General features: G+C 34.0%; 1 protein-coding gene across 3 annotated transcripts in view; it reads right to left on the bottom strand.

The window, feature by feature from the left end:
* LOC140445872 (testisin-like) overlaps window positions 1–16098 on the bottom strand; it is a 169969-nt gene that overhangs the window by 113793 nt on the left and 40078 nt on the right. The gene's annotated exons all lie outside the window — the stretch shown is intronic.

The raw sequence follows: 16098 nt of genomic DNA on the forward strand, positions 1-16098 counted from the left end.
ACCTGGCCGAGTCAAAGTCACGGGAATACGTTATTTCTCTGGGCTACAATTCGCCCAATCGTAGCTGATGAAGATTTATCAAGAAACTGTTATTTTAAAGAACATATAAATAAACAAATATTGGGACATATTACTTGTAGGTGAGACATCTAACAACAAAGAGTAGTAATAAACATTACACATACAATTTCAGTTGTACCAAATTGTGATTATACATACCAGTCCTTATGTTAATGAGATCGAGTCATATAAATATTACTATTATCTAAGAATTAACTATTATCGAAGAAAACAAGTGGGAGATTTACGAATTCTACTAAAAAATATGATGACTAAAATAATTGTGCAATACCAATTAATAAATTCTCTCTGCGAAACACAAATGTTATAGCATTTGAAATTTATTGGAATCCCCTCGTATATGTGTTAATTGAAATCCCCTTATATATGCATTACAATAACGAAGAATTTTTTTAATGTTTCTTAGTTCGTATCCTTCAATTTAAAACCCAAATAATCTTTTTCGTTTTTTTTAGGTCGCCGCCATCGATAATAAATTGTTTTATTGTTTATTTATGTCACAGGCGCAAATTCTTCGATATTTCTTTGTTCAAACCGCCTGATATTGCGTTTTCAAATTAATTCACGTCTTAATTTCCGTTGTGTTTAGTTTATACCCTAAGTGCTTTGTTTGTTCTAACTTATGCGAGCAATTTTTAAAGATAATTTCGTCACTTTCGTTGGAGCCGTGGTGAAGAGCGGCCAGCGTTATGTCCAAATTCATCCATCGAATTTGTGGTTTTCTGTTTTTGGTCCCTTTTTATGGAAATATGTAGCAGTGAAAAGTAGTTTTGTGGCAGTTAATGCTTCAATTAATGTTTTGAGTGAGGATTGGAAGAATCGTCGTTTCCATCCTCGTTTTGTTTCTCCCTGTTTGCCATCCAAGGCTTTTTGGCAGTATGGAGATGGATTTGTTCGTGTGTTCGTTACGCAGAGAGTGGAGCCCAGGTCTACCCCCAGTTAGTTGCAGTTATGGTTCCAGAACATTCAAAGTGTGATTTGGTGAATTAAGGTAACTTTTGTTTCAAATTTTAAAGTAAAGACATTTTTTTTAAATAATAATTTGCTTTCATACAGGATAAAAAATTGTAATATTTAAAGTAGTAAATTTTATGGTTTGACTTTAGCTGTCATTTTATTTGATTAGTTTTGTTTTAAATTTAATGTTAACATATGACAGCTTGATTTATTGTTTTCGATATTTATTTGTTTTGTTTGTTTTAAAGAAAGGTTAATCTCTGTGCGATAACACTTGTAAGTTTATGTAGAATCTCCAACTCCTGGAGTTTGTAAACGGATGACATGTAAGTTTTTTCTGTATTTTTTTTTGAATTGTGACTATTAATATAAAGTTTTTATGTTCTCTATGTTTTGTAACTGTTTGTGGTGACACAAAAATAAATGTTAAATTTTGTTTCTTAACATTTGTTAATTTTTTTTAACTAACCTTTTTTTTTTGAGTTTCCATTTGAAAAAGATATGTTTTTTATGTTTAATAATTATATTTCCAGTTACAACTAGCTGGTTGTAATAGGTATAATTAAGCACCTCAAGTGGCGCCCTATAATAAATTTCTTGAGGTGTTTCCTGTTTCTTTTTGTTTTGTTTGTCCCAAGAGATTTATGACCCTTTATTTCATTTTTCTGTAGTTGCCCCAATTCAAACCCCTTTGTCTTTTACTTATCCACGACCCCAGCTCTCCTACTAACCCCTGGGTGCCCGTTCGCATATGTTTCGATTATTTTGCTTGCCCTTCTCCACCCCCAGTAGTTTCTTCCCCCAATTTTCTACCCCTTGTATTAATGCCCCGTGTGGTAGGCAAAATATATCGTTACAATGTCAGTGATAAAAAATGCCTCTTTTTAGGTTTTTCTTTATTAATAATATAGTAATAGGTTATAAACATCAATACGCTAGGTATATTACATATTGAGAGTTAGTAATAAACTAGAGCAAATAAATAAGATAAATATAACATGATTATTGTAACAAGAAGAATATATTTGAATACGCCTTAAACTGCCAAGTGACAGTTCGACAACGTTCGACACGTTAATATAAATAAAAGAAGACGAGAACAATGTGGTCATGGCAATAAAATGAATTGTATTTTATTTTACTGTTTAGGTCAGGTTTGGGTAAAAATGTATTTTCAGCACCGATAAGGTAAAATGTTTTAAACATATTGTTAATCAGATTTGGGTTCCTCTTAAGAAAATGCCTTCACCGAAGTGGAACGTCTATTGACTCTCTCCTCGATACTGTGTCAAGGTGACCCTACGAAGTCATTATTTATCATTAGGACTGACGCTAGTTCATATGCATTAGAAGCAGCTTTACTTCAGGGGGAGAGTCCCGAAAAAAGGACCGTAGAATATACAAGTTATTTATTGACCGATTTTCAGAAGAGTTACCATACAACAGAACGTGAGGCTCTAGCCGTAGTATGGGCTTTTTCGAAATTTTGAGGATATATAGAGTCATCCCCTGTCATTTTTTAGATTAATCACAAGCCCTTACGCTGGCTTATGTCATTAAAGTCGTCAGCAGGAAGACTTCCAAGATGGGCTTTTTCGTTACAACCATATGATACAAAAATTGAATATTTGCCAGGAAAACAAAATTCCTTAGCAAATACTTTATTTCGCCCTATTTTTCATCAAATTGCCAAGGAAGATTCATGTAATATTTATATTGTAACTCTTAACTTGTCTACAGCTGAAGCTAAAGAAATTAGAGAAAAACAGTTATCTGACACAAATATGGTCTCTATCATTAAGTCTTTTGAGACTTCTGAGAGTTGTGCTGTTGAAATCAAAAGATAGAGTGAACGAGGACATAATATGATGAATGGCATCCCATAACGCTATTTCTCTCACCATAATAAAGAGGAAGCTCAACAAGTTGTGGCAAATGTTTCATCTAGGAAGTATTACAAGAAACTCATGATTCACCTCACCTCTCGCCAGCCATTATGGTGTGCGGTGTGGTGGTGTGGTATAAATTACAGAAAATTATCTCACGATACTTTTGGATGGGTATGCGCAAATATGTAACCGATTATATGTCAAAATATATCGAGTGAAAAAGATACAAAGCAACTAAACTAAAACTCACTGAATTACTTCAAACCTTAGTTTAAAGTCAGCGCTTTGAAACTATTGCTATTGACCTTTTAGGTCCATTACCAGAGAAATAAACCAGAGAAAGGTAAATTTTTATTGTTAAAGATACCTCTTCTAGATAGACGGAAATGTTTTCCCTTAAAGATTTGACTGCTGAATAATGCGCCAGATGCCTTATTAACGAGATTGTGTTGCGATTTATAACTTTCAGGAGAGTAGTTATCAAAAATGATGGAGTACAGTTCGTCAGTGATAACATGCAACATGTAGCTCAAGAATTAGGATTTAGTCAGATTCTATTCCCATTTAACAATCAGCTGCAAATCCTGTTGAACGCAAGAACCGTGACCTAAAAACCTAATTCGCTATATTAACCTCAACTAACTATATTAGCTGCAAAGAAAAGCTACCCTGTGTTCATTTTGCTATGAATACTACTGTTTTTCAGTCTACTGGTTTCACACCTGTTTAACTTCGGACGAGAACTACGTACCCCAGATGATATTGAACGAGATTTTCGTGCTATAATAAGTGTAGAATATATGTATAATAAGTACAAAGATAATATATCGTTATTATTGTTGGGCGCCATTTTTGACTTAATCCACGAATAACACAAGGTAATAACGCAACGCGTCATTATATATACATTTAGAAATACGCACAGAAAAGGAATGAGTTACTAATACTTCAAAATTGGGTACATTCAAGTTCTACGAAGACAAGCCTTAATAAGTTTACTGGGAAAGGTAGACATCAGAATTTCTGAAAGACATTACTCTATTTAGAAACAAAAAAAAAACTGATGTTTAGTCATTAGTATGACAACTAGAATTTGTGATAATTAACGCGTATCATACGCCTGTAATAGGGACAACATCGGTAGGTCAACTTCGAGTAAGGTCTAAATAATTCTAGGTTACATAACTAAACAAGTATTGGAGAACTAAAAAAAGTTTCCTGAGGCGGAAGGCTGTTATTCTAGATTTATTACTGAAATACAATTATGAATGGCTTACCATTTCGACGAGACAACTAACGGTAATCCGCTTACTTCATCCCTAGCCTTCCTCAGTGTCTGGCCATTCAGAATACAAGATATTGGACAGCAATAATCTTTTTTAAATTTTATTTTGGGGTTTCGAATAGAGGGTCGAAATTCGAAGGTCTTCACATTAAGAGTAAAACTTAGATAAAATGAACAGATACTATAATGAACTATCAATGGTAACTGGACAGAGGAATCTTGATATCTTTGGTATAGATACCAAAAAAATAATTGGATTTATAAATTCGTAAAATAAGATAAATTGAATTTTGTATCCACTTGAAGATAACTAACGGTATGTACAATTCATTGTAATATAAACTAAAATAAGCATAAAAATATCATATTCTACAAAGGCATTCTAAAAATAAAATGAGATTAAATTTTACAAACACCCTTAAAATCAATATAAGTTCTTGGTAGGGATAGCAAAAACTCAAGATCTCGATAAATACAAACCAGGAAGAAAATGGTACCGAAGCAGAATAGGATAAGATAAAAATAAAATTTATATCGAAATGAAATACGATATATTATATAGACATACTAAACACAATAAATTATCAATATTATAATAATAAAAAGTAAAACCGTTCAACGAACTGGGGTGCGAGCCAAACTGAATTGCATTGGAGATCAACGTGCGGAGTCGCCTACACTACTTCCAGAGGCTCGTCTCTTTGCGACAACATCTGAGATACACAAAATTATTAATTGGAATAGGGATAGGTCCACTAATCCACTTGACTATAGCAGGATGGTCCCTGACTAATCGTCAACATCGCCAACATAAATCAGGGTTGTCGAGACAGCTCAAAAAAAAATTGAAACGTGTCAACTTCCTGAAGGGAAAAAAGCACTAGGGGACGGATTTGCCAAAGCAAAGAGGTATTCAATGTACTAAGTACTAGGGTATCAGTGCAGTACTGACCCTACGCCAAAAAAATTTGGAAAGGAAACGAATCCTCTCCAGGATAAAGTTCGCGTTAGCGCAACTCTTCCTGTACACGGGCCACGGAGGGGTTGAATAGTCGCTGAAGAGGGTAGCAAAGATTAAGTACGCAAATGCGTGAAGGGAATCAACAAAAAATTAAAAATTAAGAATGGGCTGAACATTTTAGAAGAAAGGTATTAAAAATTTAAGAAAACAGATTTATTCTATTTCAGACAAATCTGACTCATCCGATGAAATACTGACTAAGTTTTAGGTCTGAATCAGACAAAAAAAAAACAAACAAAAACCAAATTTACATTCAAAATAAAACTGGATACTGGATTTGATGAATCGACACCAGGTACAGTTCATTGACTATTAGGCACAACGACCAACTGTCAGCTTTCTATAAACATAACTCTAGCCTAACGAATAAGGTGGAACAGACCAGTGTTTAAGTTTCTGAAAGCGAAAAGAGGGGTGCTTCCAGCTCAACAAAGGCAAGTGGCCAACAAAGTAGCTTTAGCAAGCTTCGCTTTAGTTATTGACTAGGTAGATAACCTAAATAGCATCAAACAATAATATAGTCGACTATGACAGTCAAACAATGAATGCTCGAAGTTCCAACTACTGGTTGAAAATCGAACTAACGCAAAAGAAGAAAGATAGGATGGCCAATAGTTCCATGAGAATATCCTTCCAGATTGATCACAGTGGAAAATTTCCAAGCAAGGAAACTCCCAGAAGGACAAAAGAAGAAAATAAATCCAAAACGTTAATACACAATCTTGGAAAAGAAAGAAAGGGGATATATGGCATACAAGCCACAATCGACACATAAACAGTTTAGTCCATCCCTTTATAGTTCCAAAATTTTTTATTTACTTTAATTTGTTGTTACGTAATACATTTGCTTTATATCGAAAATGAAAGAACAAATAATATCGAAAATTAACTAAAAAACGAGGTGGCCTTTTAGAACCAGTAGTAAACGTGTCGATTAGCGACACACCTCGAACGTCATATAGACTGGGGTCGAAACTAGTACGAATTTTGGAGACAAGAAATAAAATAAAAATATGATTTTTGAAAACTGTGTAAGAGTATTACGAAATAGATTCAGGAACAGATTCAGGAACTTCCATCATATGTTGGGAAGTAATAAAATCCTCCATGAAGTTAACATATGTCTATTTGATATTGGAAATTTTCCTGAAAGGGTTCTTTAACATACAAAACGACGATATGCATAAGAATAACGAACAAGTATCGAAAAAAAAACAAAACAGAGAAAAGAGACTGATAAATAAAAGGGATTGGGTTGCAGAAACGGTGTAATAGCAGAAAATCTGCCTGTTCACTTTGGGAATATTAACAAATTAAAAATATAAAATTACTCACTGAGAAATATTCTTCACGAGCTTGGTCGTGGCGGGATAAAACTAGCAGGTACTGTTTTTGACTTCCGCAAACATTTGTAGAAAAGACCTATGTTTGTGTCCATAGTAGTAACGAAATGTGTGAAACAAAAATTTGGAATAAGTCGTAGAGACTCGTCGTTGTAGAACATAATTGAAAATGATTCCTATGGCCACAGGGTGATTTGATTTGCCAAAAATTTGACCAGAATTAAAGATACGAATAACCAACAATTTAACAACTATGAGCATGTCTATAGGAACTGGTTGCTCAAATGTGTAATCTGGTAGTTTCATTTTATGGATATGAGTGAGATCGCTTACACTAATTGCGTCGAATAAAAAAATTGAACCGCCACGATCACATTTAATGAGACAAAAAGTAGTACCCTGAGTGGTACGTGTCGACATTTTATTCAGACCTTCCGCAGGGATTAATACCTTATTACGAGGAAGCCCTAAACGCCAAATACAACTGTCCAAACTAAAATTGGCAACGCATACGAATATCCAACAGGATACGAATTTTATGAAAAATTGACGAAACATATTTGATATGTATGAAATATCTGAAAAAATAGACGAGGACATTAACGGGTTAAGCGCCAAGGATTTTTCACCAAAATGTTCCCCTGAACCAAAGCAATATTAAACAAAATTTTAACATTTAATCCGCATTCAAATCGAAACCCCACTATTTGAACCATTTTTTGATAACATTTAAAAAAAAATAGAGCTGTCATCGGTGTTCTCTTTGGCCTGGTACAAACTACGTATGGACACCGGTGTCCACCATGGCCCACCGAAGACGTTCAAAACGAGCGGACACCATATTCATCGAGGTGTCCGATGACGCGACGAAAGAAAATTGCACAATTTCTAGGTTTACTGGGCTACATGGGAATAGTGCAAATGAATTACATTCGGGATTATTGGTCAACGAATATATATATATATATATATATATATATATATATATATATATATATATATATATATATATATATATATATATATATATATGTTAGATCACTAATCACGTATTTGACTTTTTAAAAAAAGAACTTTATTTGTTACAAATTAAATATTAAATAATAGTACAAAATTAAATTAATTTAAAATGACTACAATAACTGGACTGGTCGAAGTTGCAGCTAAGACTGGTTCCGGCATCTGAGAATGGTAATTTATATGTTTGGTATGAATGAAGTGCTGAATTGCTGTTCCCATGAATATTGGCCAACGGTTCGTACAAAGTTCTAATGCGTGCTCAGCGGTTTCTATGGGAATGGGATGATGAAATCTGAAGTCGGCGAACTTAAGCTAGTTCAAGGTTAATATTTTCTCATATAACAGCTCCCCTTATTAGTGAAAAGTCAATGCCATTGCTTTGACTTTTACAGAGTAATTGGTGTTTCTGCTTCGCTTTCTTGTTGGACATTGGGTCTTCTTCTGAAGGAGGCTAAGCCCTGAAGTTTCTGTCTAATGGAATTTCTGCGTGGTAATGAAGTTGGACGCTGATCCTGGGACAAGGAGATTGCAATTTTTGGGAATATTTTGGTTCGGTATTTGCAGAAAAGGTATAAGATAACTAGGATAATAATCAGGGATAAGGTTGATATAGTGAATAAGGGTAGATGTTCCTCAATGAATGATTGGCTCATAATATGGTCCAGTTCTTCTGAATATTGGTCCAATTTGTGTTGTGCAATATTTAAGTCATCTACGTTGATCTTACTGAGTTTAAGTGGTTTCAATTTTGATAGGTGACTCTTTGTCTCAAAATGGTCACAGCATCTGTAGGGTACGTTAACTGGGTGACTTCTATACGTGATATTTATATATTTCTCAATTTGGTCTCTAGCATGAATTCTGGTACTGCCGATGAATGCAATACATTCGGGAATTAATCTTAAGATTGAATTTGTTTTGATTATTTGTGTAGTGACGTCTTTTCTTGCACATTTGATTGTTACTGGTAATGGATCGGAAATGGTTAGTAACCATAAATTTCGGTCAATTTCTTGTACATTGTAACCTTGTGCCAAGAGCATGGACATCTGGCAAGTTTTTGGTAAGTTGCTGAGAGGTTTCAAAAGCTGGGCTTCACATATAGCATCTGTGTCTATGGGATACGGAAGAATGTCTGTACACATTCTTTGGTTTTGACTGATTTGTTTGCATTTTTCGGTGTCCATGGGTAAGACATATGAAATTGAATCATCATCTCGCGCTATGTATTTATGAACAGTTGAAAGTATATGATGAAAACCAGTTTGATTATCTAATATTGGTATTGAATATAATTGATACAAGGTGAATATTTCGGGATCAACTAACGGAATTTCGAGAACGAAAACAATTTTTGAATCAAGCTGATAAGCTTGCAGTTTTATTATGTCAATATACTGAGCTATATTTGACATATAAGTGGGTAGAGGCAATACGTTATTTTGTAATGACTGTGAGATTTCTTTTAATGCGTCCATTAAGTCTATGGGCGAAATAATAGAACTATGTAGAATTTGCAGGCGAGAGAATGTTATAGAATTTAGTATATCATTTAAATAATTTTCTAAAAATACGTAGCTTTCCATTAAGGACTCACATAAATCTAGTATTTGTAATTGTGCTTGGTAAAAGGATATGTCATTATTAATGTCCAGAAGTGTAGTCTCGATAGTTTTTAAGTCTTTGTTAAAAGTTTCTTCGTCTATTTGCAATTTTTGAATTGTAGTGTTGAAAGTTCTTATAACTGAAGTGGTAACAGATATTTGATTTTTTAGGAGATTTTCAATTTGAGTTTCATCGGAATTTATCTTATTTATACATTTATTAAAGTATTCGCCATCAGAGGCGTCTAAATTTCCAGTAATAGATTTCCAGATTGTTCCAATACCATTTACTAAACCGCGTTTTAGGCGTTTATTATAAGGTACTGTGTCAGAGGTTATTTCTTTATATTTTAAATTAACGGAGTTTGAGATTTGTTTTAGCAGACTAACATGTGTCTGTACTTCGGCTTGAAAGGCAAGTTTTCTCGGTGTATCCACGTTAATAAATTTTTCTAACAGGTTTTCCAAAATTCTGTCATTATTGGATATTGTAGTTTTGATAGGTAATAATTCTTTGTAAACAAGTAAAGTCCATTTGTCATTAGATATTCGTATAGTTCCTTTTTCATGAAAAAATATTCCAATTGTGTTATTAATTGGAGTGAGGAGAATTTGGGATTGGACGATAGGAAGGAGTCCATAGAATCTGTAAAGGAAAATTATTCAAAATAAGGTTTCAGTCTGTCAAAATTTACTTTAGAGGTTTGGTTAGTTTTGGGGTTAAGGATAATTGCGGAATTTGTAAAAACTTCTTGAATTTCGAAAGGTCCATTAAAAAGATTATCCGATTTTGATTTAATTTGGGATTCTTTTACGTAAACTTTGTCACCAATTTTAAAATCAGGTCTTCGTTCTGAAATATTCTCGTCAAATCTTACTTTCGCCTTTTCTTTCTGTCTTTCTGTTTTAGCTCTGGCTACTTTATAAAAATATTCCATGCGATTATTCAGGTCTCGAATATATTTACTCATTAGTGTTTTTTGATTGTATAGAGTTTCTGGTGGTCGGCCTGCAGTGTGCCCAAATATAAGTTCATATGGTGTGAAACCGTGGGTCTTATTCTCTGTGTTGTTATAGCATATTATTGCATAAGGAAGTATAGTGAAGGGATGATCGTTTGGGTTCTCGGCTTGATTTGCTCTAATCATTTCTGAGAGTGTGGCATGAAACCTTTCTATAGATCCATTAGATTGTGGATGGTTAACGCTAGAAAATGTTAGTTTAATGTCGTATAATTCGCATAGATCTTTGATTATAGCATTCTCGAATTCTCGACCGCAGTCACAATGAATTCTTAGTGGTGTTCCATAGTGTTGAAAAAAGAGTAGGAGTGTCTTGACTACTGTTACTGCCTTTTTGTCTTCCAAAGGATAGGCTTGCGTGAATTTTGTCAATTCGTCACGAATAGTTAAAGCGTAGTTCCTAGTAGGGTATTCGAATATGTCCATATTTATTCTTTCGAATGGTGTTTTTGGAGTTTCTGTTATGACTAATGGTCCACTTAAGTTTTTCCTGCAAATCTTAACCTTTTGGCAAATTTCACATGCTTTTACAAATTTCTCTACATCTTTTGTTAAATTCTTCCAATTGTATTTCTGCTTTATTCTTCTGACAGTTTCGTTTATTCCTCGATGTAAGTTGTTTTTACCGCAATGGTAATGATCTAAAATTTGAGGGATTTCGTCTTCGCTGGCTGTTTTAATTATATTTTGACAGATTCTTAATTTTAATTCTTTGTCAGCAAAAATATAAGAAAATATCTCTAGGATAGGTAGTTCGAGATTATTTTCGACGCAATATATTTTTGATTCATCGAATTGATCTTTATTTGCAAAAAGTACAAGAAACAAGTGTGATATTACTCGTTCGGGATCAAACGGTAATGGTATAATAAAATATTTTCGATCTTTTACAGTTTTGCTGTGTACAATATTAATTCTTCGGTTACTATATTCCATGTTTTCTTCGAATATGTCATTCATTATTTTCTCGTGGAGTTCTTCAAGTTTATTTTGCCAAAAAAATGTAACAATATTTTTGTTGGATTTGTCTAATAAGTCCGTATTCGATGTTTCAATTTTAGAATAATCGATTATTGACTTAGTTCTATATAGTTCGATAAACTTGTCAAGTTCTTCGGACATTTTTTCTATATTTTCTTCATCGTCGTCTTCGTTTTCTTGAGTTTCCGTGTCATCTTCATTCGATGCATGTAATGAGATTTTTGATTGAAAGTTTGCACAATCCTTGAAATGGTTAATCTTTATCCTTGAGAGGGCATCTGCATTTCTGTTTATTTTTCCTGCGCGATGTTCTATTTTATAATTGTATTCTTCGAGTTTTAGGCGCCAACGCGCTAATCGGCTTCCGGGATCTTTTATCGAGAAAAGCCATGTAAGGGGTCGATGATCGGTAATCAGGGTGAATTTTCGGCCAAAAAGATATGGTCTAAAATGTTTGACTGCCCATACGATAGCTAATAGTTCTCTCTCTATAGTCGAATATTTTGTTTCGGCACCGCATAATGTTCTGGAGGCATAAGCTATGGGTAAATCTTTTCCAATAGGGCCTTGCGATAGAACAGCTCCAATCGCGAATGCACTAGCGTCAGTTGTTAGTAAAAATGGTTCCTCAAAATTGGGATATATAAGTATTGGATCTGAAGTTAAAATATTTTTGAGTTCGTTAAAGGCTTCTTTGCAATCAGAATTAAAAATAAAAGGTACGTCTTTCTGAAGTAGTTTCGTAAGTGGTTTAGAAATTTTGGCAAAATTTGGAATAAATCTTCTATAGTAACCGGCTAAGCCTAAGAATGACTTTATTTCTTTGGTGTTCTTTGGTTCCGGGAAGTTTTTGATGCAAGATATTTTAGCTGGATTTGTTTTTACACCATTTTCTGTTACAAGGTGGCCCAAATAAGCTACTTCTTTTCTTAAAAATTCGCACTTGTCTGGCTGAATTTTTAAATTTGCTTTTCGTAACCTTTTAAAAACTTCTGTTAGTCGTGACATATGATCATGAATAGTGGGTGAGTAGATAATTATGTCATCCATATACACTAAGCACCTTTCGTTTTGTATTCCTAAGAGGATGTTGTCCATTACTCTTTGGAAAGTAGATGGAGCATTCATTAGTCCGAATGGCATGCGAACAAATTCGTAATGTCCATTTTCGACGGAAAAGGCCGTTTTCTGGATGTCTTGTGGCTCGATTTCAATCTGGTGAAATCCAGACGCTAAATCTAGTGTTGTGAAGTATTGGCATCTTCCTAGTTGGTCCAATAGTTCTGATATTTGTGGTAGAGGATAACGGTCTTGTACTGTGAGTTCGTTGAGTTTTCGATAATCAATAACAACTCGCCATTTTTGTTTTCCTGACGCATCTAATTTCTTCGGTACGACCCAGACTGGACTCGACCAGGGCGAGACACTTTTCTGGATTATTCCTTCTTCTAACATTTTATTAATTTGCGTCTTTACCTCTTCCTTATGTATTTGAGGATATCTATACGATTTAGTGAAGACAGGTTTAGCGTTGTTTGTTTCGATTTTGTGCTTGATTTCGTTTGTGAAGGTCAGTTTGTCGCCTTCGACATAAAATATATCTGCGTATTCAGTACATATATCTAGAATTAGTTCTTGTTCTTCGCAATTTAGATGATCAATTCTTAGTTGTTCTTTAATTATTCGTGTTCTATCTACTACGGGTTCTTCAAAATCATTTCCGTTGTAGGATAGGATTGTCTCCGAATTTTTGAAAGGTTCGATTGAAATGTCTGAAAATTCGATTGTCTTCGGCATAGCATTAGCATTTAGTACGGAAGTTAAGAATTCTCCATTTTCATCTACATGGACTAATGCATGAGGTAATCTAACTTTTTCTATTTCTTGAGCTGATAATATGGCATCTGTATTTGATAAGTTGCATTTTAGTCTGCATATTTGTTCGGTCCGGCTGTCAATGGTAATTCTGTTTTTTCCTTTTATTCGTTTTCTCTCTGGTCTTTCAAGATTTTTGTCTTGATCTCGGTTTTTTACGATAGTATATTTTTCATTTATGGGGTTTTGATATTTTAAATTTGATTCCTGTTTAGAATCTGATTTAATTTTTATTTTAGGTTCGTTTTGTCTTATTTCTGTGGGGTGTGTCGGTGTTTTGTCTTTAGGAGGTGTGTTTGTCTCGTGTCCTACTTTGTGAAGGGTGACAGTTTTAAAATTTGTATGCAACTGTCGGGATTTAAGATCTATTACGCATTCATAATGATCTAGAAAGTCTAGGCCTATTATGCCATCGAAATCAATGTCTAGATTGAAAATAAAGACTTTGTGAGGATTATCGGCAGTGAAGGGAATCAGGACAGATTCTGTTATTAACAATTTTTGATCGGTTATACCTTGAATAGTAACGTTTTCAGGAAATCTATTATGATAATTGCGTGCTGTGTTTTCTTTGAAAACAGTGATTCCAGCACCTGTGTCGATTAAAAGTTTAAAAGTGTTGGTAGCATCGTTAATGTAATATAAATTTTTGGAACTCATTGTATGAAATGGGGTTACATGAATGTCTGTTCGGGAAAATTGAGATTCGGGTGAAAGTTGTCCAAGTTGAGTGCTTGGATTTGTTCTTGGATATTCGTAATATCCGTTGAGGGGTTCGTATGATTGGGAGGATGATTTCGATTCTGAAGTGAAAGAAAATCCTGATAATTTTGTGTGTTATTGGTTTCGTAAATGTTATCAGTTTGTGGATTATTTTCTGTATAATAATCTGTTTCATAGTTTTCATAATTATCGGTATTATAATAATTATCAGTATAGTATTCGTCTGTATAATAGTTCATTTCATCAGGGTATTCGTTTAAAACATGTGCTCTTTGGAAGTTTGGGTTTCTTTGAATAACAGATGGACGATTTTGATTTTGATTTTGAGATGAAAAGGAAGATCTCTGTTGGTTGAAATTTGGATTATTGGACGAATATTGATTCCTATTAGGGTTCTGATTGTTTTGATAGTTGTTAGGTCCATTATTATATTGGTTTTGGTAACCGTGTGGCCTAGAAAAAGTTTGGTTTGGCTGTACGAAACGTGAAGAGCGGCATTCACTATTTAGATGACCAATGCGGCCACAATTTGTACATTTTGTAAACTGAGATGAGGGTCTTCTGATTGGTTGAGAGGATTTAGGAATAGTTGACCTAGAATTAGATTTTTGTTCTTCAAAATATGACAATTGAAGTTCGCGTCTAATACGATTGCTTGCTTCAATGAGATCTTTTGGATTACTAGCCCTAATAATTTGTCCTAGACGAGGTTCTAAACCGGTTAAAAGTGTGTTTAGGGCCATGGTATCGATTAAGTCACATTGGGCAGTTTTTTGATCTGGCGATAAATTTGCTACTTGGATCGAGGCGTGCATTTTTGCATTCAGAACTTGTAAACGGTTAAAGAAAGTTAGGGGAGATTCGTTAGATAGTTGTCTTAGTCTTTGTAAGTCTTGTATTAGGGAGGTCAGGTCTCTACTGTCTCCGAAATGTAGATTTAGTAATTGTTTTATTTCTGTATAAGAAATTGGTTTTCTAGAATTAATAAGCTGTGCAGCTTTACCTTTGAGTTTATTTTTTACGTGAATCGTTAATAGAACGCGCTGATCGCCTGTGGCCATTTTAAAAGCACAGTCGCACGCATCTAAAAATGTAGAAAGAGAAATCGGATCGCCTTCAAATTCTGGGATAATAGAAAATATTTCCGAAAGCTTATATGGTTCGATTTCTTGTTGAGTTTGGGAACGTGTCTCAGGCATTTTTCGAGATATTTTTAAGCGAAAATGAAAAATAGAAGTATGGAGAAATATAAAATGTATCAGTATATAAGGGAGAAAAAAAAATGTGGTGGTATATAAAGGGCAAAAATGTATCAATATAAAAATATCAAATAATATATCAACAAAAATGTATCAAATATACCAAATAAAAATATATCAAGAAAAATATACCAAAATATAGCAAGTAAAAAAAAACATGTCAATAAAATATCAGTATAAAATAGTATGTAAAGAAATATCAATAATTTCAAATATTAGATAATCAACTTGTATTTTCTTTTATGTATCTTGATTAATTGACTTGCAGTATAGTCAATTTCATAAATTATTATAACAAAATTATTAACGAGATGATTCAAAATCCACTTACATAAAGAAGAACATCGGGACGCCTTGTTCTCTCTGCTCAGCTACCAGGGGCTTCACTAGGTGTTCCTTCCGTAGATTACAGGAGTGAGGTTGTTCGGAGATGCTTTCTTCTTTAAGGGTTGTCTTGTTCTCTCTGCTCGGCTACCAGGGGCTTCACTAGGTGTTCCTTCCGTAGGTCACAGGAGTGAGGACTTCCGTAGATTCTTTGTTCCGTTAAGGGATGGGAATCCGCCGCTGCCAGTGAGTATACACGTGTTCTAGCAACGTTAACCGGATCCTACTGACTGCGCCAATTGTTAGATCACTAATCACGTATTTGACTTTTTAAAAAAAGAACTTTATTTGTTACAAATTAAATATTAAATAATAGTACAAAATTAAATTAATTTAAAATGACTACAATAACTGGACTGGTCGAAGTTGCAGCTAAGAGTGGTTCCGGCATCTGAGAATGGTAATTTATATGTTTGGTATGAAGTGCTGAATTGCTGTTCCCATGAATATTGGCCAACGGTTCGTACAAAGTTCTAATGCGTGCTCAGCGGTTTCTATGGGAATGGGATGATGAAATCTGAAGTCGGCGAACTTAAGCTAGTTCAAGGTTAATATTTTCTCATATAACATATATATATATATATATATATATATATATATATATATATATATATATATTCAGGGATTCTACAGTATTCACTGCCTTTCCTCGAT

This window comes from Diabrotica undecimpunctata, chromosome 7 (assembly GCF_040954645.1).
Source record: "Diabrotica undecimpunctata isolate CICGRU chromosome 7, icDiaUnde3, whole genome shotgun sequence".
NCBI classification, from domain to species: Eukaryota; Metazoa; Arthropoda; class Insecta; order Coleoptera; family Chrysomelidae; genus Diabrotica; species Diabrotica undecimpunctata.